Genomic DNA, 22,829 nt, shown 5'->3' with positions numbered 1-22,829 from the left:
GGGGAGGCCTGTTTAATGATGTGACAGATCGCCATAGAGCAAACATCTTAAAGCAGACCAGTCCTTCATTCACTACTCTCCTCTCAGAACCTGACAAATTTGACGAGGAGGAATCGACCTCTCTTTTTGGTTCACATTTCATTCAAGAGATGGGTAAGGCAGCAAATGACGAAGCAGCCCTGAATTCTATTGGCCGCATGAGCGGGCCCTCAAATCGATCTAGCAATGGTAGATCATTCCGTGGTGGCCAACACGGGAACTACGTGAGCAATGGCAGCACGTCCAACTTCCAGAGCCGTCAGCCGGGCTCATCCATCACTTCCCAGAGGGGAGCAAATTCATCGAGAGGCTTCAACAATCAATTCAACAACCGCGGAAGGTATGATGTCGTTCCTTTTAACTCATTAAAGATAGAGAAAGAGAGCGAGCCTATTGTAGCCGGTAGACTAAGAAATTTTGCGGGGTGTTGGGGCCAATTTACTAAAGACCCATGGATCCTTGAGGTTGTCTCTGATGGTTTGAAGCTAGACTTAATTGAGAGACCTGTACAAGTAATTGAACCGTGTAATATGTCATTCGGGGAATCTCAGACAATTTTGTGCAACGAGGAGATAGCTAACTTACTGAAAAAAGGGGCGGTATCGGAGGTGGCGAACCCAGTGTTTATTAGTAGTCTCTTTTTCATTCCGAAAAAAATCTGGTGGGTTTAGGCCAGTCATTAATTTAAAAGGGTTAAATCACTACGTCACTCATCATCACTTCAAGATGGAAGGTCTTTCCTTTTTGAAACATCTTGTCCAACCGGGTGACTGGCTGGCAAAACTAGATTTAAAAGATGCCTATTTTACGGTGCCGATGCACCTTTCAGACCAAGAATTGTTACAGTTTAGATGGCAGGGAAAAGTTTATCAATTTAACTGTCTACCCTTTGGACTTTCATCGGCCCCATGGGCCTTTACTAAATTACTAAAACCTTTGGTGGCCTTTTTTCGGGAAAGAGGGATCAGACTAGGGATCTACTTAGACGACATTTTAATACTAGGGTCATCCAAGGAGAAATTGACAGAGGACGTCGGCCTCGTCAGATCAGTTTTAGAGTCAGTGGGATTTATTGTAAACGAAGAAAAATCGAGTTGTGAGCCCTCCCAAAATATTGAATTCCTAGGTTTGATTGTCGACACAATCGCGATGTCCCTGTCGCTTCCTTAACCCAAAGTAAAATCGGTAATTACCTCTTGTAGAAAACTCATTTCTCAATCGAAGCCCTCGTTGAGGGAAATTGCTAGTGTGATGGGGTATTTTTCGTGGGCGATACCAGCGGTGCCTTTTGCTAGAGCCCACTACCGCAATTTGCAAAGGCTTTATAATGACCGTTTAAAGCACACGGCGGATCTTGATACCAAAGTGAGCCTTTCAGAAGATGCCATCACAGACCTTCGTTGGTGGATCGCTCATTTACCTAGCGTCAATGGTAAATCTCTAACCACGGCCGAACCTTCACTCATTATTTGCTCCGACGCTTCTTTACTAGGGTGGGGCGCAGTTTGTAATAATGTGACGTCGAATGGCCCCTGGTCATTCAAGGATAGCAAGCGACACATAAACGAATTAGAGTTACAGGCCGCATTTAATGCGCTTCAGGCATTTACCCATTCGTTGAAAAATATAGCCGTTTTGCTCATGATGGACAACACGACGGCGGTGGCATACGGGAATAAGGCGGGGGGCACAAGGTCTAAAGAGATGTGACAATGGGCAACAGAAATGGCTTCGTGGTGCGAGTCGAAGGGGATTTTACTTCAAGCCGCTTACCTTCCGGGATCTCTAAATTCCATTGCAGACATGGAGTCGAGACGCAGCCACGATTCGAGCGATTGGCAACTGGCAAAGACGGCCTTCAGGGCCATATCGGAGAAATGGCCGATCAACATAGACCTCTTTGCAACATCTTGGAACGCACAGACACCGAAATTTGCCAGCTGGTTCCCACAGCCCGGGGCATCCCTGAACGATGCGCTGTCATTCAGTTGGGTGGGGTTGAAAGGTTACGCGTTTCCCCCATTTTTCCTAATAAAGAATTGCCTCTCCAAAATCAGGAGGGAGAAGTCGGAAATAATTCTTGTTTGCCCGTACTGGCCCAGCCAGCCTTGGTTCCCAGTCCTTCTAGAGCTGGCATCGTCAACCCCGGCCATCTTCAGGCCATCGGAGAACCTGCTACTGTCGTCGCTGGGCGACCCACACCCACTCTGCATGAAGCCTACTTTCCTTCTGACCGCCTGGAAGTTGTCAGGAGACGTTTCGAAGGGAAAAATCTTCCGGAATCAGTTATTAAGCTACTATTGGCAGCCAACCGGAAGACCACACACATTGCTTACAAGTCCGCCTGGCGCTCTTGGCGTAATTGGTGTATGGGACAAAGTATCAATTCCGTGTCAATTAATATAAATAGTATCCTAAAATTTTTATCGGACGCGTTTGAATCGGGGAAAGCGTACAGCACAATTAATGTTTATCGCTCAATGTTGTCCGGCAAGTACGACCAAATTGAAGGTTTTGATATAGGTTGCCATCCCCTCGTTCTAAAACTGATGAAAGGAATTTTCAACAGTAATCCCCCGAAGCCCAAATATTCTAACACGTGGGACTTGAATATAGTGCTGGATTATTGTAAAACGACCCCAAGCGAAGATCTCGGCCTGCTCCCATTAGCCTGCAAACTAGTTACTCTTCTATAATTTGCCACTATGCTAAGAGTCTCGGAATTGGCATCCATCGATAGGAGGTCGGTAATATTTTCGGACAACTCAGTTAATTTCTCTCTTTGCAAACCAAGGACATCCCAAAGAGCTGGGCCGCTTAGGTCACTGACCGTGAAAAAACTGGAGGATCAATCAATCGATCCGGTCCACTGTCTAGGCCTCTATGTTCATTCAACAGACACCCTGAGAAGCGAAGTTAACGAGCACCGACTGTTCATCGGCTCGGTGAAACCTCACAAACCCGTTAGCGGGTCAACGATAGCTAGGTGGATTAAAAAGCAACTGGAAGAAGCGGGGGTAGATACATCCACCTTTTCAGCGCACTCAACGAGAGGCGCGGCAGCGTCCAAAGCAGCTACGCTTGGCGTGCCCATCCAATCAATATTAAGCGCAGCAGACTGGGCCTCTGAGTCCACCTTTTCAAGATTCTATCGTCGAGAAGTTGCAGAACCTACAGTAGCTGAGTTAATAATGACGGGAGCTCCGAGTTAGGCTCAAGATGTTAGGTGCTTTAAAATCACAGTTGAAGTCGAACGAATTTTTGAATTACAATTAAAAATTGTTCGAGTGAGCGCGAAGCGCGAATGAGGAACAATTTGGATTGTATAAGAAAATAAGGAGACTTCAACTGTCTAAAAAACCCGCATGCCTACCCACCCTATTTAATAATATTCTTGTTATTTGTTTAAACAGATTTTATCAGAATCGCGGTGGCTTCAGAGGCGCCCACTAAGGATGCACAGTAACAATCGCAAAGATCTGAGGATTAAAGGGCGTACATCAGACCAAGAAGACAAAAATTGAATTATCGTCTGCTGTAAAGAGCTAAAATAGACAAGGTCAACACAGTTGAAGTCTCCTTATTTTCTTATACAATCCAAATTGTTCCTCATTCGCGCTTCGCGCTCACTCGAACAATTTTTAATTAAAAATGGTTTTAATAAGTAAAAAAAATATTATAGCAACTGGATCGAAGAAAGCGCATCCCGTTTTAAACTTGGCAACGTTTTCCCTCCCTCCTTTCCCCCTCTTAAATGTCAGTTAATGTCGTCTGTAAAGCACGTTGAATTCTGGGCTTTCAGTCTTTCTCTCTCGTGTTAAACTGATTTGTCCGTGATTGCCCAAAGATAATTTACTGGTTTTAAGGACCCGCGTGTGTGTGTGTCGCTCTTCTTATTCTGAGGTATTTCGGTCATGAATTTATGTTGTATTTTCCCTACTAATTCTGTGTCCTATGTTTCTTCAGAGACGTCACTCGAGTTATCTCAAGTGTGTGACGATATATCCAACATTTGTGTGTCATAGGACACTAATTGGTATGTGTTATTAATGAATTCATGTCAATCACCTTAATTATAATGTATGTTCCCTCCCAGGCCTATTCACCTCTGGGTGTTGACCCTGTGTACGAGTGATTCTCACCTTGTGTGTAGCCTGTCTTCACAGGTAGCTAAATTTTTACTCGCTCTCTCTCTCATTATGTCCCTAACCTTATTTTATTCCTTCTCAGGAACCACCACTTCCATTATCACAAGTACACCGTGTTCATTTATATGAGCACAAGTCAAGTCGAACACAATACAAGAGATTTTGCTCTTACGAGCCAACTCAGGTTTCATTAAGTGGAAACAGCAACTTCAAGTGCTGAGCTGTTCTCTGCTGTGCTCTACCATGCTCTGGCGTGCACTGGCGTGCACTGGCGTGCTCTGGCGTGCTCTGGCGTACTCTGGCTTGCTCTGGCGTGCATTAACGTGCTCTGGCGTGCTCTGGCGTGTCTGGCGTGCACTGGCGTGCTCTGGCGTGCTCTGTCGTGCACTGGCGTGCTCTGGCGTGCACTGGCGTGCTCTGGTGTGCACTGGCGTGCTCTGGCGTGCTCTGGCGTGCTCTGGCTTGCTCTGGCGTGCATTGACGTGCTCTGGCGTGCTCTGCTGTGAACTGGCGAGCTCTGGCGTGCTCTGGCGTGCACTGGCGTGCACTGGAGTGCACTGGCTTGCTCTGGCATGCATTGACGTGCTCTGGCGTGCACTGGCGTGTTCTGGCGTGCACTGGAGTGCTCTGGTGTGAATTGGCATGCTCTGGCGTACACTGGCGTGCTCTGGCGTGCATTGACGTGCTCTGGCGTGCACTGGCGTGCTCGGGTGTACTGGCGTGCTCCGGCGTGCACTTGCGTGCTCTGGTGTGAATTGGCGTTCTCTGGCGTGCACTGGCGTGCTCTGGCGTTCTCTTGCGTGCACTGGCGTGCTCTTTTGTGAATTGGCGTGCTCTGGCGTGCACTGGCGTGCTCTGGTGTGAATTGGCGTGCACTGGCGTGCTCTGGCGTGCACTGGCGTGCTCTGGCGTGCTCTGGCGTGCTCTGGCTTGCTCTGGCGTGCATTGACGTGCTCTGGCTTGCTCTGGCGTGCTCTGGCATGCACTGGTGTTAATTGGCGTGCACTGGCGTGCTGTGCTGTGAATTGGCGTGCTCTGGTATGCTCTGGCGTGCTCTGGCGTGCACTGGCTTGCTCTGGCATGCATTGACGTGCTCTGGCGTGCACTGGCGTGTTCTGGCGTGCACTGGCGTGCTCTGGTGTGACTTGGCGTGCTCTGGCGTGCACTGGCGTGCTCTGGCGTGCATTGACGTGCTCTGGCGTGCACTGGCGTGCTCGCGTGTACTGGCGTGCTCCGGCGTGCACTGGCGTGCTCTGCCGTGCACTGGCGTGCTCTGGTGTGAATTGGCGTGCTCTGGCGTGCACTGGCGTGCTCTGGCGTGCATTGACGTGCTCTGGCGTGAACTGGCGTGCTCGCGTGTACTGGTGTGCTCCGGCGTGCACTGGCGTGCTCTGGCGTGCACTTGCGTGCTCTGGTGTGAATTAGCGTGCTCTGGCGTGCACTGGCGTGCTCTGGCGTGCTCTGTCGTGCTCTGTCGTGCTCTGCTATGCAGAACTCAAGTGCTTGACAATAGAAATCCACTACCCGACAATAGAACTCAAATAACTTGAATAATTTTTAAAACTTCAAGTGCTGTGATGTGCGTTTTTCTCAAACTTTTTTTTTATGATTTGCTCTATAAATTTATTGATTCAATAGACTTGAAATGGTGTACTGGACATTGGCTTACACATCCTGTAATTAAAAAATGGTTTTAACAAGTGAAAAACATATTTTAGCAACTTCAAGTGCTGAGCTGTTCTCTAATGTGTTCTACCGTGCTCTGGCGTGCTCTAGCGTACTCTGGCTTGCTCTGGCGTGCACTGGCGTGCACTGGCATGCATTGGCGTGCTCTGGGGTGAAATGGCATGCTCTGGCGTGCATTGGCGTGCTCTGGTGTGAATTGGCGTGCTCTGCAATATATTATAGCAACTTCAAGTGCTGAGCTGTTCTCTAATGTGTTCTACCGTGCTCTGGCGTGCTCTGTCGTACTCTGGCTTGCTCTGGCGTGCATTGACATGCTCTGGCGTGCACTGGCGTGCACTGGTGTTCACTGGCGTGCACTGGCGTTCTCTGGTGTGAAATGGCGTGCTCTGGCGTGCACTGGCGTGCTCTGGCGAGCACTGGCGTGCCTCGGCGTGCACTGGCGTGCTCTGGTGTAAATTGGCGTGCTCTTGCGTGCACTGGCGTGCTCTTGCGTGCACATGCGTGCTCTGGTGTGAATTGGCGTGCTCTGGCGTGCACTGGCGTGCTCTGGTGTGAATTTGCGTGCTCTGGCGTTCACTGGCATGATCTGGCGTGCACTGGCGTGCTCAAGCGTGCACTGGCTTGCTCTGGCGTGCATTGACGTGCTCTGGCGTGCACTGGCGTGCTCTTGTATGAATTGGTGTGCTCTGGCGTGCACAGGCGTGCTCTTGTATGAATTGGTGTGCTCTGGCGTTCACTGGCGTGCTCTGGCGTGCACTGGCGTGCTCTGGTGTGAATTGGCGTGCTCTTGCGTGCACTGGCGTGCACTGGCGTGCTCTGGCGTGCTCTGGCATGCTCTGGCGTGATTTGCTATGCAGAACTCAAGTGCTTGACGATAGAAATCCACTACCCGACAATAGAATTCAGATAACTTGAATAATTTTAAAAAATTCAAGTGCTGTGATGTGCGTTTTTCATAAAATTTTACTTCACGATTTGCTCTATATTTTATTGATTAAATAGACTTGAAAGTGTGTATTGGACATTGATTTACGAATCTTGTAATTAATAAATGGTTTTAACAAGTGAAAAAAATATTATAGCAACTTCAAGTGCTGAGCTGTTCTTTGCTGTGCTCTACCGCGCTCTGGCGTGCACTGGCGTCCTCTGGCATGCACTGGTGTGAATTGGCGTGCACTGGCGCGCTCTGCTGTGAATTGGCGTGCACTGGCGTGCTCTGGTGTGCACTGGCTTGCTCTGGCGTGCATTGACGTTCTCTGGCGTGCACTGGCGTGCTCTGGTGTGAATTGGCGTGCTCTGGCGTGCACTGGCGTGCTCTGGCGTGCATTGACGTGCTCTGGCGTTCAATGGCGTGCTCGCGTGTACTGGCGTGCTCCGGCGTGCACTGGCGTGCTCTGTCGTGCTCTGGCGTGCTCTGCTATGCAGAACTCAAGTGCTTGACAATAGAAATACACTACCCGACAATAGAACTCAAATAACTTGAATAATTTTTAAAACTTCAAGTGCTGTGATGTGCGTTTTTCTAAAAAAATTTTTTTCATGATTTGCTCTATAAATTTATTGATTCTATAGACTTGAAATGGTGTACTGGACATTGATTTACACATCCTGTAATTAAAAAATGGTTTTAACAAGTGAAAAAAATATTATAGCAACTTCAAGTGCTGAGCTGTTCTCTAATGTGTTCTACCGTGCTCTGGCGTGCTCTGGCGTACTCTGGCTTGCTCTGGCGTGCACTGGCGTGCTCTTGTATGAATTGGTGTGCTCTGGCGTGTACTGGCATGCTCTGGCGTGCATTGACGTGCTCTTGTGTGAATTAGCGTGCTCTGGCGTGCATTGCCATGCTCTGGCGTGCACTGGCATGCTCTGGCGTGCATTGACGTGCTCGTGCGTGCACTGGCGAGCACTGGCGTGCACTGGCGTGCTCTGGCGTGCACTGGCGTGCTCTGGTGTGAATTGGCGTGCTCTGGCGTGCACTGGCGTGCTCTGGCGTGCACTGGCGTGCTCTAGCGTGCACTGGCGTGCTCTAGCGTGCACTGGATTTCTCTGGCGTGCATTGACGTGATCTGGCGTGCACTGGCGTGCTCTTGTATGAATTGGTGTGCTCTGGCGTGCACTGGCGTGCTCTGGCGTGCATTGACGTGCTCTGGTGTAAATTGGCGTGCTCTTGCGTGCACTGGCGTGCACTGGCGTGCTCTGGCGTGCTCTGGCGTGCTCTGGCGTGCACTGGCTTGCTCTGGCGTGCAATGACGTTCTCTGGCGTTCACTGGCGTGCTCTGGCGTGCACTGGCGTGCTCTGGCGTGCACTGGCGTGCTCTGGTGTGAATTGGCGTGCTCTGGCGTGCACTGGCGTGCTTTGGCGTGCATTGACGTGTTCTGGCGTGCATTGACATGCTCTGGCGTGCACTGGTGTGCACTGGCGTGCACTGGCGTGCACTGGCGTGCATTGGCGTGCACTGGCGTGCTCTGGTGTGAATTGGCGTGCTCTGGCGTGCACTGGCGTGCTCTGACGAGCACTGGCGTGGTCTGTTGTGAATTGGCGTGCTCTGGCGTGCACTGGCGTGCTCTTGCGTGTACTTGCGTGCTCTGGTGTGAATTGGCGTGCTCTGGCGTGCACTGGCGTGCTCTGGTGTGAATTGGCGTGCTCTGGCGTGCACTTGCGTGATCTTGCGTGCACTGGCGTGCTCTAGCGTGCAGTGGCTTGCTCTGGCGTGCATTGACGTGCTCTGGCGTGCACTGGCGTGCTCTGGCGTGCACTGGCGTTCTCTTGTATGAATTGGTGTGCTCTTGCGTGCACTGGCGTGCTCTGGCGTGCATTGACGTGCTCTTGTGTGAATTGACGTGCTCTGGCGTGCACTGGCATGCTCTGGCGTGCATTGACGTGCTCGTGCGTGCACTGGCGTGCTCTGGTGTGAATTGGCGTGCTCTGGCGTGCACTGGCGTGCTCTGGCGTGCACTGGCGTGCTCTGGCGTGCACTGGCGTGATCTGGCGTGCACTGGCGTGCTCTAGCGTGCACTGGCTTGCTCTGGCGTGCATTGACGTGCTCTGGCGTGCACTGGCGTGCTCTTGTATTAATTGGTGTGCTCTGGCGTGCACTGGCGTGCTCTGGCGTGCATTGACTTGCTCTTGTGTGAATTGGCGTGCTCTGGCGTGCATTGCCGTGCTTTGGCGTGCACTGGCATGCTCTGGCGTGCACTGGCATGCTCTGGCGTGCATTGACGTGCTCGTGCGTACACTGGCGTGATCTGGGGTGCACTGGCTTGCTCTGGCGTGCATTGACGTGCTCTGTCGTGCACTGGCGTGCTCTGGCGTGCACTGGCGTGCTCTGGCGTGCACTGGCGTGCTCTGGCGTGCACTGGCGTGCTCTGGCGTGCACTGGCGTGCTCTGGAGTGCTCTGGCGTGCTCTGGCGTGCATTGACGTTCTCTGGCGTGCACTGGCGTGCTTTGGCGTGCACTGGCGTGCTCTGGTGTGAATTGGCGTGCTCTGGCGTGCACTGGCGTTCTCTGGCGTGCATTGACGTGCTCTGGCGTGCACTGGCGTACGCTGGCGAGCACTGGCGTGCTCTGGCGTGCACTGGCGTGCTCTGGTGTGAATTGGCGTACTCTGGCGTGCAGTGGCGTGCTCTTGCGTGCACTTGCGTGCTCTGGTGTGAATTGGAGTGCTCTGGCGTGCACTGGCGTGCTCTAGCGTGCACTGGCTTGCTCTGGCGTGCATTGACGTGCTCTGGCGTGCACTGGCGTGCTCTTGTATTAATTGGTGTGCTCTGGCGTGCACTGGCGTGCTCTGGCGTGCATTGACGTGCTCTTGTGTGAATTGGCGTGCTCTGGCGTGCATTGCCGTGCTCTGGCGTGCACTGGCATGCTCTGGCGTGCATTGACGTTCTCTGGCGTGCACTGGCGTGCTTTGGCGTGCTTTGGCGTGCTTTGGCGTGCTCTGGTGTGAATTGGCGTGCTCTGGCGTGCACTGGCGTGCTCTGGCGTGCATTGACGTGCTCTGGCGTGCACTGGCGTGCTCTGGCGAGCACTGGCGTGCTCTGGCGTGCACTGGCGTGCTCTGGTGTGAATTGGCGTACTCTGGCGTGCAGTGGCGTGCTCTTGCGTGCACTTGCGTGCTCTGGTGTGAATTGGCGTGCTCTGGCGTGCACTGGCGTGCTCTGGTGTGAATTGGCGTGCTCTGGCGTGCACTAGCGTAATCTGGCGTGCACTGGCTTGCTCTGGCGTGCATTGACGTGCTCTGGCATGCACTGGCGTGCTCTGGCGTGCACTGGCGTGCTCTGGCGTGCTCTGGCGTTTACTGGCTTGCTCTGTCGTGCATTGACGTTCTCTGGCGTGCACTGGCGTGCTCTGGCGTGCACTGGCGTTCTCTGGCGTGCACTGGCGTGCTCTGGTGTGAATTGGCGTGCTCTGGCGTGCACTGGCGTGCTCTGGCGTGCATTGACGTGCTCTGGCGTTTACTGGCGTGCTCGCGTGTACTGGAGTGCTCCGGCGTGCACTGGCGTGCTCTGTCGTGCTCTGGCGTGCTCTGCTATGCAGAACTCAAGTGCTTGACAATAGAAATCAACTACCCGACAATAGAACTCAAATAACTACAATAATTTTTAAAACTTCAAGTGCTGTGATGTGCGTTTTTCTAAAACTTTTTTTCATGATTTGCTCTATAAATTTATTGATTCAATAGACTTGAAATGGTGTACTGGACATTGATTTACACATCCTGTAATTAAAAAATTGTTTTAACAAGTGAAAAAAATATTATAGCAACTTCAAGTGCTGAGCTGTTCTCTAATGTGTTCTACCGTGCTCTGGCGTGCTCTGGCGTACTCTGGCTTGCTCTGGCGTGCATTGACATGCTCTGGCGTGCACTGGCGTGCTCTGGTGTGAATTGGCGTGCTCTGGCGTGCACTGGCGTGCTCTGGTGTGAATTTGCGTGCTCTGGCATGCACTGGCATGCTCTTGCGTGCACTGGCGTGCACTGGTGTGAATTGGCGTGCTCTGGCGTGCACTGGCGTGCTCTGGTGTGAATTGGCGTAATCTGGCGTGCACTGGCGTGCTCTGGCGTGCACTGGCGTGATCTGGCGTGCACTGGCGTGCTCTAGCGTGCACTGGTTTGCTCTGGCGTGCATTGACGTGCTCTGGCTTGCACTGGCGTGCTCTTGTATGAATTGGTGTGCTCTGGCGTGCACTGGCGTGCTCTGGCGTGCATTGACGTGCTCTGGCGTGCATTGACGTGCTCTTGTGTGAATTGGCGTGCTCTGGCGTGCATTGCCGTGCTCTGGCGTGCACTGGCATGCTCTGGCGTGCACTGCCATGCTCGTGCGTGCACTGGCGTGCTCTGGCGTGCACTGGCGTGCTCTGGTGTCAATTGGCGTGCTCTGGCGTGCACTGGCGTGCTCTGGCGTGCACTGGCGTGCTCTGGCGTGCTCTGGCGTGCTCTGGCGTGCTCTGCTATGCAGAAATCAAGTGCTTGACAATAGAAATCCACTACCCGACAATAGAACTCAAATAACTTGAATAATTTTAAAAAATTCAAGTGCTTTGATGTGCGTTTTTCATTAAATTTTACTTCATGATTTTCTCTATAAATTTTTTGATTAAATAGACTTGAAAGTGTGTATTGGACATTGATTTACACATCTTGTAATTAAAAAACTGATTTTAACAAGTGAAAAAAATATTATAGCAACTTCAAGTGCTGAGCTGTTCTCTGCTATGCTCTACCGCGCTCTGGCGTGCATTGGCGTGCTCTGGCGTGCTCTTTCGTGCTCTGGCTTGCTCTGGCGTGCATTGACGTGCTCTGGCGTGCTCTGGCGTGCACTGGCGTGCTCTGGTGTGCACTGGCGTGCTCTGGCGTGCATTGGGGTGCTCTGGCGTGCACTGGCGTTCTCTGGCGTGCACTGTCGTGCTCTGGCGTGCACTGGCGTGCTCTGGCGTGCACTGGCTTGCCCTGGTGTGAATTGGCGTGCTCTGGCGTGAATTGGCGTACACTGGCGTGCTCTTGTTTGAATTGGTGTGCTCTGGCGTGCACTGGCGTGCTCTGGCGTGCACTGGCGTGCTCTGGCGTGCACTGGCATGCTCTGGCGTGCATTGACGTGCTTGTGCGTGCACTGGCGTGCTCTGGCGTGCACTGGCGTGCTCTGGTGGGAATGGGCGTGCTCTGGCGTGCACTGGCGTGCTCTGGCGTGCACTGGCAAGCTCTGGCGTGCATTGACGTGCTCTGGCGTGCACTGGCGTGCTCTGGTGTGAATTGGCGTGCTCTGGCGTGCACTGGCGTGCTCTGGCGTGCACTGGCGTGCTCTGGTGTGAATTGGCGTGCTCTGGCGTGCACTGGCGTGCTCTGGCGTGCACTGGCGTGCTCTGGCGTGCACTGGCGTGCTCTGGCGTGCACTGGCGTGCTCTGGTGTGAATTGGCGTGCTCTGGCGAGCACTGGCGTGCTCTGGTGTGAATTGGCGTGCTCTGGCGTGCACTGGCGTGATCTGGCGTGCACTGGCGTGCTCTAGCGTGCACTGGTTTGCTCTGGCGTGCATTGACGTGCTCTGGCTTGCACTGGCGTGCTCTTGTATGAATTGGTGTGCTCTGGCGTGCACTGGCGTGCTCTGGCGTGCATTGACGTGCTCTTGTGTGAATTGGCGTGCTCTGGCGTGCATTTCCGTGCTCTGGCGTGCACTGGCATGCTCTGGCGTGCACTGGCATGCTCTGGCGTGTATTGACGTGCTCGTGCGTGCACTGGCGTGCTCTGGCGTGCACTGGCGTGCTCTGGTGTCAATTGGCGTGCTCTGGCGTGCACTGGCGTGCTCTGGCGTGCACTGGCGTGCTCTGGCGTGCTCTGGCGTGCTCTGGCGTGCTCTGCTATGCAGAACTCAAGTGCTTGACAATAGAAATCCACTACCCGACAATAGAACTCAAATAACTTGAATAATTTTAAAAAATTCAAGTGCTGTGATGTGCGTTTTTCATTAAATTTTACTTCATGATTTTCTCTATAAATTTATTTATTAAATAGACTTGAAAGTGTGTATTGGACATTGATTTACACATCTTGTAATTAAAAAACTGATTTTAACAAGTGAAAAAAATATTATAGCAACTTCAAGTGCTGAGCTGTTCTCTGCTGTGCTCTACCGCGCTCTGGCGTGCATTGGCGTGCTTTGGCGTGCTCTGGCGTGCTCTGGCTTGCTCTGGCGTGCATTGACGTGCTCTGGCGTGCTCTGGCGTGCACTGGCGTGCTCTGGTGTGCACTGGCGTGCTCTGGCGTGCATTGGGGTGCTCTGGCGTGCACTGGCGTTCTCTGGCGTGCACTGGCGTGCTCTGGCGTGCACTGGCTTGCCGTGGTGTGAATTGGCGTGCTCTGGCGTGAATTGGCGTACACTGGCGTGCTCCAGTTTGAATTGGTGTGCTCTGGCGTGCACTGGCATGCTCTGGCGTGCATTGACGTGCTTGTGCGTGCACTGGCGTGCTCTGGCGTGCACTGGAGTGCTCTGGCGTTCTCTGGCGTGCTCCTGCTTGCTCTGGCGTGCATTGACGTGCTCTGGCGTGCACTGGCGTGCTCTGGCGTGCACTGGCGTGCTCTGGTGGGAATTGGCGTGCTCTGGCGTGCACTGGCGTGCTCTGGCGTGCACTGGCAAGCTCTGGCGTGCATTGACGTGCTCTGGCGTGCACTGGCGTGCTCTGGCGTCCATTGACGTGCTCTGGCGTGCACTGGCGTGCTCTGGCGTGCATTGACGTGCTATGGCGTGCACTGGCGTGCTCTGGCGTGCACTGGCGTGCTCTGGCGTGAACTGGCGTGCACTGGCGTGCTCTGGCGTGCTCTGCTATGCAGAAATCAAGTGCTTGACAATAGAAATCCACTACCCGACAATAGAACTCAAATAACTTGAATAATTTTTTAAAATTCAAGTGCTGTGATGTGCGTTTTTCTAAAACTTTTTGTTCATGATTTGATCTATAAATTTATTGATTAAATAGACTTGAAATGGTGTATTGGACATTGATTTACACATACTGTAATTAAAAAATGGTTTTAACAAGTGAAAGTATAGCAAATTCAAGTACTGAGCTGTTCTCTAATGTGTTCTACCGTGCTCTGGCGGGCACTTGAAAGCTCTGGCGTGCTGCGGGAGTGCAGTATTGAGAAAATTTCACATCACAGCACTTGAATTTTTAAAAATTATTCAAGTTATTTGAGTTCTTTTGTCGAGTAGTGGATTTCTATTGTCAAGCACTTGAGTTCTGCATAGCAGAGCTCGCCAGAGCACGACAGAGCACGCCAGAGCACGCCAGAGCACTCCAGTGCACGCCAGTGCACGCCAGTGCACGCCAGAGCACGCCAGTGCACGCCAGAGCACGCCAGTGCACGCCAGTGCACGCCAGAGCACGCCAGTACACGCCAGAGCACGACAGTGCACGCCAGAGCACTCCAGTGCACGCCAGAGCACGCCAGTGCACGCCAGAGCAATTCAATGCACGCCAGAGCACGCCAGAGTAATTCAATGCACGCCAGAGCACGCCAATTCACACCAGAGCACGCCAGTGCACGCCAGAGCACGCCAATTCACACCAGAGCACGCCAGTGCACGCCAGAGCACGTCAATGCACGCCAGGGCACGCCACTGCACGCCAGAGCACGCAAGTGCACGCCAAAGCACGCCAGTGCACGCCGGAGAACGCCAGTGCACGCCAGTGCACGCCAATTCACACCAGAGCACGCCAGTGCACTCCAGAGCACGCCAGTGCACGCCAGAGCACGCCAGTGCACGCCAGTGCACTCCAGAGCAAGTCAATGCACGCCAGAGAACGCCATGTCACGCCAGAGCACGCCAGTGCACGCCAGAGCACGCCAGTGCACGCCAGAGCAATTCAATGCACGCCAGAGCATGCCAATTCACACCAGAGCACGCCAATGCACGCCAGAGCACGCCAATTCACACCAGAGCACGCCAGTGCACGCAAGAGCACGCCAGTGCACGCCAGAGACGTCAATGCATGCCAGAGTACGCCAGAGCATGCCAGTGCACGCCAAAGCACGGTAAAGCACAGCAGAGCAGCCAGTGCACGCCAGAGCACGCCAATTCACACCAGAGCACGCCAGTGCACGCCAGAGCACGCCAGTGCACGCCAGAGACGTCAATGCACGCCAGAGCAAGCCAGAGCACGCCAGAGCACGCCAGAGCATGCCAGTGCACGCCAGAGCATGGTAGAGCACAGCAGAGAACAGCTCAGCACTTGAAGTTGCTATAATATTTTGTTCACTTGTTAAAACCATTTTTTAATTACAGGATGTGTAAATCAATGTCCAATACACCATTTCAAGTCTATTTAATCAATAAATTTATAGAGCAAATCATGAACAAAAAGTTTGAGAAAAACGCACATCACAGCACTTGAATTTTTAAAAATTATTCTAGTTATTTGAGTTCTTTTGTTGGGTAGTATATTTCTATTGTCAAGCACTTGAGTTCTGCATAGCAGAGCATGCCAGTGAACGCCAGAGCACGCCGATTCACACCAGAGCACGCCAGTGCAAGCCAGAGCACGCCAATTAACACCAGAGCACGCCAGTTCACGCCAGAGCACGCCAGTTCACGCCAGAGCACGCCAGTGCACGCCAGAGCACGCCAGTGCACGCACGAGCACGTCAATGCACGCCAGAGCATGCCAGTGCACGCCAGAGAACGCCAGTGCACGCCAGAGCACGCCAATTCACACCAGAGCACGTCAATGCACGCCAGAGCACGCCAGTGCACGCCAGAGCACGCCAATTCACACCAGAGCACGCCAGAGCATGCCAGTGCACGCCAGAGCACGCCACTGCACGCCAGAGCACGCCAATTCACACCAGAGCACGCCAGTGCACGCCAGAGCACGTCAGAGCACGCCAGAGCACGCCAGTGCACACCAGAGCACGCCAGTGCGCGCCAGAGCACGCCAGAGCACGCCAGAGCACGCCAGTGCACGCCAGAGCAAGTCAATGCACGCCAGAGCACGCCAGTGCTTGCCAGAGCACGCCAGTGCACGCCAGAGCACGTCAATGCACGCCAGAGCACGCCAATTCACACCAGAGCACGCCAGTGCACGCCAGAGCACGCCAGTGCACGCCAGAGCACGTCAATGCACGCCATACTACGCCAGTGCACGCCAGAGCACGCCAATTCACACCAGAGCACGCCAGTGCACGCCATAGTACGCCAATTCACACCAGAGCACGCCAGAGCACGCCAGAGCACGGCAATGCACGCCAGAGAAGGCCAGTGAACGCCAGAGCACGCCAGTGCACGCCAGAGCACGCCAATTCACACCAGAGCACGCTAGTGCACGCCAGAGCACGCCAGAGCACGCCAGAGCACGCCAGTGCACGCCAGTGCACGCCAGTGCACGCCAGAGCACGTCAATGCACGCCAGAGCAAGCCAGTGCACGCTAGTGCACGTCAGAGCACGCCAGTGCACGCCAATTCACACCAGAGCACGCCAGTGCACGCCAAAGCACGCCAGTGTACGCCAGAGCAAGCCAGTGCACGCCAGAGCACGGTAGAGCACAGCAGAGAACAGCTCAGCACTTGAAGTTGCTATAATATTTTTTTCACTTGTTAAAATCATTTTTTTATTACAGGATGTGTAAATCAATGTCCAATACACCATTTCAAGTCTATTTAATCAATAAATTTATAGAGCAAATCATGAACAAAAAGTTTGAGAAAAACGCACATCATAGCACTTGAATTTTTAAAAATTATTCAAGTTATTTGAGTTCTATTGTCGGGTAGTGGATTTCTATTGTCAAGCACTTGAGTTCTGCATAGCAGAGTACGCCAGAGTACGCCAGTGCACGCCAGAGCACGCCAGCGCACGCCAGAGCACGCAAGTGCACGCAGGAAAACGTCAATGCATGCCAGAGCATGCCAGTGCACGCCAGAGAACGCCAGTGCACGCAAGAGAACGCCAATTCACACCAGAGCACGTTAATGCACGCCAGAGCACGCCACTGCACGCCAGAGCACGCCAGTGCACGCCAGAACACGCAAGTGCACGCCAGAGCACGCAAGTGCACGCCAGAGCACGCCAATTCACACCAGAGCACGCCAGAGCACGCCAGTGCACGCCAGAGCACGTCAATGCACGCCAGACTACGCCAGTGCACGCCAGAGCACGCCAATTCACACCAGAGCACGCCAGTGCACGCCATAGTACGCCAATTCACACCAGAGCACGCCAGAGCACGCCAGAGCACGTCAATGCACGCCAGAGCACGCCAGTGAACGCCAGAGCACGCCAGTGCACGCCAGAGCACGCCAATTCACACCAGAGCACGCTAGTGCACGCCAGAGCACGCCAGAGCACGCCAGAGCACGCCAGAGCACGCCACTGCACGCCAGTGCACGCCAGTGCACGCAAGAGCACGTCAATGCACGCCAGAGCAAGCCAGTGCACGCTAGTGCACGTCAGAGCACGCCAGTGCACGTCAGAGCACCCCAGTGCACGTCAGAGCACGCCAGTGCACGTCAGAGCACGCCAGTGCACGCCAGAGCACGTCAATGCACGCCAGAGCACGCCAGTGCATTTCAGAGCACGCTAATTCACACTAGAGCACGCCAGTGCACGCCACAGCACGTAAATGCACGCCAGAGCAAGCCAGTGTTTGCCAGAGCACGCCAGTGCACGCCAGAGCACGCAAGTGCACGCAGGAGCACGTCAGTGCATGCCAGAGCATGCCAGTGCACGCCAGAGAACGCCAGTGCACGCAAGAGCTCGCCAATTCACACCAGAGCGCGTTAATGCACGACAGAGCCCGCCAGTGCACGCCAGAGCCCGCCAGTGCACGCCAGAGCACGCCAGTGCACGCCAGAGCACGCCAGTGCACGCCAGAGCACGCCAATTCACACCAGAGCACACCAGAGCACGTCAGAGCACGCCAGAGCACGTCAATGCAATCCAGAGCACGCCAATTCACACCAGAGCACACCAGTGCACGCCAGAGCACGTCAATGCACGCCAGAGCACGCCAGTGCACGACAGATCTCGCCAGTGCACGCCAGAGCACGCCAATTCACACCAGAGCACGCTAGTGCATGCAAGTGCACTCCAGAGCAAGCCAGAGCACGCCAGAGCACGCCAGAGCACGGTAGAGCACAGCACAGAACAGCTCAGCACTTGAAGTTGCTATAATATTTTTTTCACTTGTTAAAACCATTTTTTAATTACAAGATGTGTAAATCAATGTCCAATACACCATTTCAAGTCTATTTAATCAATAAATTTATAGACCAAATCATGAACAAAAAGTTTTAGAAAAACGGACATCACAGCACTTGAATTTTTAAAAATTATTCAAGTTATTTGAGTTCTATTGTCGGGTACTGGATTTCTATTGTCAAGCACTTGAGTTCTGCATAGCAAAGCACGCCAGAGCACGCCAGAGCACGCCAGAGCACGCCAGTGCACGCCAGAGCACGCCAGAGTACGCCATTGCACGCCAATTCACACCAGAGCACGTCAGTGCACGCCAGAGCACGCCAGTTCACGCACGAGCACGTCAATGCACGCCAGAGCACGCCAATTCACACCAGAGCACGCCAGAGCACGCCAGAGCACGCCAGAGCACGCCGGTGCACGCCAGAGCACGCCAGAGCACGCCAGTGCACGCCAGTGAACGACAGAGCACGCCAATTCACACCAGTGCACGCCAGAGCACGCCATTGCACGCCAGAGCACGCCGGTGCACGCCAGAGTAATTCAATGCACGCCAGAGAACGCCAATTCACACCAGAGCACGCAAGTGCACGCAAGAGCACTCTAATGCACGCCAGAGCACGCCAGTGCACGCCAGAGCACGTTAGTGCAAGCCAGTGCACGCCAGTGCACGCCATTCACACCAGAGCTCGTTAATGCACGCCAGAGCACGCCAGTGCAAGCCAGAGCACGCCAGTGCACGCCAGAGCACGCCAATTCACACCAGAGCACGCCAGAGCACGCCAGTGCACGCCAGAGCACGTCAATGCACGCCAGACTACGCCAGTGCACGCCAGAGCACGCCAATTCACACCAGAGCACGCCAGTGCACGCCATAGTACGCCAATTCACACCAGAGCCCGCCAGAGCACGCCAGAGCACGTCAATGCACGCCAGAGCACGCCAGTGAACTCCAGAGCACGCCAGTGCACGCCAGAGCACACCAATTCACACCAGAGCACGCCAGTGCACGCCAGAGCACGTCAATGCACGCCAGAGCACGCCAGTGCACGCCAGAGCACGCCAGTGCACGCCAATGCACGCCAATGCACACCAGAGCACGCCAGTGCACGCCAGAGCAAGCCAGAGCACGCCAGTGCACGCCAGAGCACGCCAGTGCACGCCAGTGCACGCCAGTGCACGCCAGAGCACGTCAATGCACGCCAGAGCAAGCCAGAGCAAAACAGAGCACGCCAGAGCACGCCAGTGCACGCCAGAGCACGGTAGAGCACAGCAGAGAACAGCTTAGCACTTGAAGTTGCTATAATATTTTTTTCACTTGTTAAAACCATTTTTTAATTACAGTATGTGTAAATCAATGTCCAATACACCAATTCAATTCTATTTAATCAATAAATTTATAGAGCAAATAACGAACAAAAAGTTTGAAAAAACGCCCATCACAGCACTTGAATTTTTAAAAATTATTCAAGTTATTTGAGTTCTATTGTCGGGTAGTGGATTTCTATTGTCAAGCACTTGAGTTCTGCATAGCAGAGCACGCCAGAGCACGCCAGAGCACGCCAGATCACGCCAGTGCACGCCAGAGCACGCCAGAGCACGCCATTGCACGCCAATTATCACCAGAGCACGCCAGTGCACATCAGAGCACGTCAATGCACGCCAGAGAACGCCAGAGCACGCCAGTGCACGCCAGAGCACGCCAGTGCACGCACGAGCACGTCAATGCACGCCAGAGCATGCTAGTGCACGCCAGAGCACGCCAATTCACACCAGAGCACGTCAATGCACGCCAGAGCACGCCAGTGCACGCCAGAGCACGCCAGTGCATGCCAGTGCACGCCAATTCACACCAGAGCACGCCAGAACACGCCATTGCAAGCCAGAGCACGCCAGTGCACGCCGGAGCACGCCAGTGCACGGCAGAGCACGCCAGTGCACGCCGGAGCACGCCAGTGCACGGCAGAGCACGCAAGTGCACGCCGGAGCACGCCAATTCACACCAGAGGACGCACGTGCACGCAAGAGCACGCCAGAACACGCCAGAGCACGCCAGAGAACGCCACAGCACGCCAGAGCACGGCAATGCACGCCAGAGCAAGCCAGAGCACGCCAGAGCACGCAAGTGCCCTTCAGAGCACGCCAGTGCACGCCAGAGCTCGCCAATTAACACCAGAGCACGCCAGTGCACTCCAGAGCACGCCACTATTGCACGCCAGTGCACGCCAGTACACGCCAGAGTACGCCAGTGCACGCCAGAGTACGCCAGTGCACGCCAGAGCACGACAATTCACACCGGAGCACGCCAGTGCACGCCACGCAACGCTAGTGCACGCCACAGCACGTCAATGCACGCCAGAGCACGCCAATTCACACCAGAGCACGCTAGTGCACGCCAGATTACGCCAGTGCACGCCAGTGCACGCCAGTGCACGGTAGAGCACAGCAGATAACAGATCAGCACTTAAAGTTGCTATAATATTGTTTTCACTTGTTAAATCCATTTTTTAATTACAGGATGTGTAAATCAATGTCAAATACACCATTTCAAGTCTATTGAATCAATAAATTTTTAGAGCAAATCATGAACAAAAAGTTTTAGAAAAACGCACATCACAGCACTTGAATTTTTAAAAATTATTCAAGTTATTTGAGTTTTATTACGACAGAGCACGCCAGAGCACGCCAGTGCACGCCAGAGCAAGCCAGTGCACGCCAATGCACGCCAGTGAACGCCAGTGCACGCCAGTGCACGCCAGTGCACGCCAGTGCACGCCAAGGAACGCCAGAGCACGCCAGTGCACGCCAGAGCACGCCAGTGCACGCCAGAGCACGTCAATGCACGCAAGAGCAAGCCAGTGCACGCCAGAGCACGCCAATTCACACCAGAGCACGCCAGAGCACGTCAATGCACGCCAGAGCAAGCCAGTGCACGCCAGAGCACGCCAATTCACACCAGAGCACGCCAGTGCACGCCAGTGAAAGCCAGTGCACGCCAGTGAAAGCCAGTGCACGCCAGAGCACGTCAATGCACGCCAGAGCACGCCAGTGCCCGCCAGAGCACGCCAGCGCACGCCAGAGCTCGCCAATTCACACCAGAGCACGCCAGTACACGCCAGAGCACGCCAGTACACGCCAGAGCACGCCAGAGCACGCCAGAGTACGCCAGTGCACGCCAGAGTACGCCAGAGCTCGCCAGTGCACGCCAGAGCACGCCAGAGCACGCCAGTGCACGCCAATTCACACCAGAGCACGCCAGTGCACGCCAGAGCACGCAAGTGCACGCCAAAGTACGCCAGTGCACGAAAGAGCACGCCAATGCACGCCAATTCACACCAGAGCACGCCAGTGCACGACAGAGCACGCCAGAGCACGCCAGTGCACGCCAGTGCATGCCTGAGCACGTCAATGCACGCCAGAGCAAGCCAGAGCACGCCAGAGCACGCCAGAGCACGCCAGAGCACGCCAGTGCACGCCAGAGCACGCCAGTGCACGCCGGAGCACGCCAGTGCACGCCAGAGCACGCCAGTGCACGCCACAGCACGCCAATTCACACCAGAGCACGCCAGTGCACGCCAGAGCACGCCAGTGCACGCAAGAGCACGCCAGAGCACGCCAGAGCACGCAAGTGCACGCCAAAGTACGCCAGTGCACGCCAGAGCACGCCAATGCACGCCAATTCACACCAGAGCACGCCAGTGCACGACAGAGCACGCCAGAGCACGCCAGTGCACGCCAGTGCATGCCTGAGCACGTCAATGCACGCCAGAGCAAGCCAGAGCACGCCAGAGCACGCCAGAGCACGCCAGTGCACGCAAGAACACGGTAGAGCACAGCAGAGAACAGCTCAGCACTTGAAGTTGCTATAATATTTTTTCACTTGTTAAAACCATTTTTTAATTACAGGATGTGTAAATTAATGTCCAATACACCATTTCAAGTCTATTTAATCAATAAATATATAGAGCAAATCATGAACAAAAAGTTTAAGAAAAACGCAAATCACAGCACTTGAATTTTTAAAAATTATTCAAGTTATTTGAGTTCTATTGTAGGGTAGTGGATTTCTATTGTCAAACACTTGAGTTCTGCATAGCAGAGCACGACAGAGCACGACAGAGCACGCCAGTGCACGCCAGAGCACGCAAGTGCACGCCAAACCACGCCAGAGCACGCCAGTGCACGCCAGAGCACGCCAGTGCACGTCAGAGCACGTAAGTGCCCGCCAGAGCACGCCAGTGCACGCTAGAGCAATTCAATGCACGCCAATTCACACAAGAGCACGCCAGTGCACGCCAGAGCACGCCAATTAACACCAGAGCATGCCAGTGCACGCCAGAGCACGCCAGTGCACGCCAGAGCACGTCAATGAACGCCAGAGCACGCCAATTCACACCAGAGCACGCCAGAGCAGGCCAGTGCACGCCAGAGCACGCCAGTGCACGCCGGAGCACGCCAGTGCACGCCAGAGCACGCCAGTGCACGCCAGTGCACGCCAGAGCATGCCAGTGCACTCCAGAGCACGCCAGTGCACGCCAGAGCACGTCAATGCACGCCAGAGCAAGCCAGTGCACGCCAGAGCACGCCAATTCACACCAGAGCACGCCAGAGCACGTCAATGCACGCCAGAGCTCGCCAGTGCACGCCAGAGCACGCCAGTGCACGCCAGAGTACACCAGTGCACGCCAGAGCTCGCCAGTGCACGCCAGTGCACGCCAATTCACACCAGAGCACGCCAGTGCACGCCACAGCACGCCAGTGCACGCCAGAGCA

At 54.2% G+C, this 22,829-nt stretch overlaps 1 long non-coding RNA gene across 1 annotated transcript; it reads left to right on the top strand.

The window, feature by feature from the left end:
- Positions 1-3,855: 3,855 nt before the first annotated feature.
- Positions 3,856-4,271, top strand: LOC124339387. The gene is made up of 3 exons (XR_006918018.1): positions 3,856-3,942; positions 4,006-4,075; positions 4,136-4,271. It is a non-coding gene; the product is annotated as an uncharacterized LOC124339387 (long non-coding RNA).
- The last annotated feature ends 18,558 nt before the right edge of the window (positions 4,272-22,829 follow it).

The sequence above is a fragment of the Daphnia pulicaria genome, chromosome 1 (genome assembly GCF_021234035.1).
Source record: "Daphnia pulicaria isolate SC F1-1A chromosome 1, SC_F0-13Bv2, whole genome shotgun sequence".
NCBI lineage: Eukaryota > Metazoa > Arthropoda > Branchiopoda > Diplostraca > Daphniidae > Daphnia > Daphnia pulicaria.
Note: the sequence above shows the minus strand (reverse complement) of the source record. Positions and strands in the feature narration are given on the sequence as shown.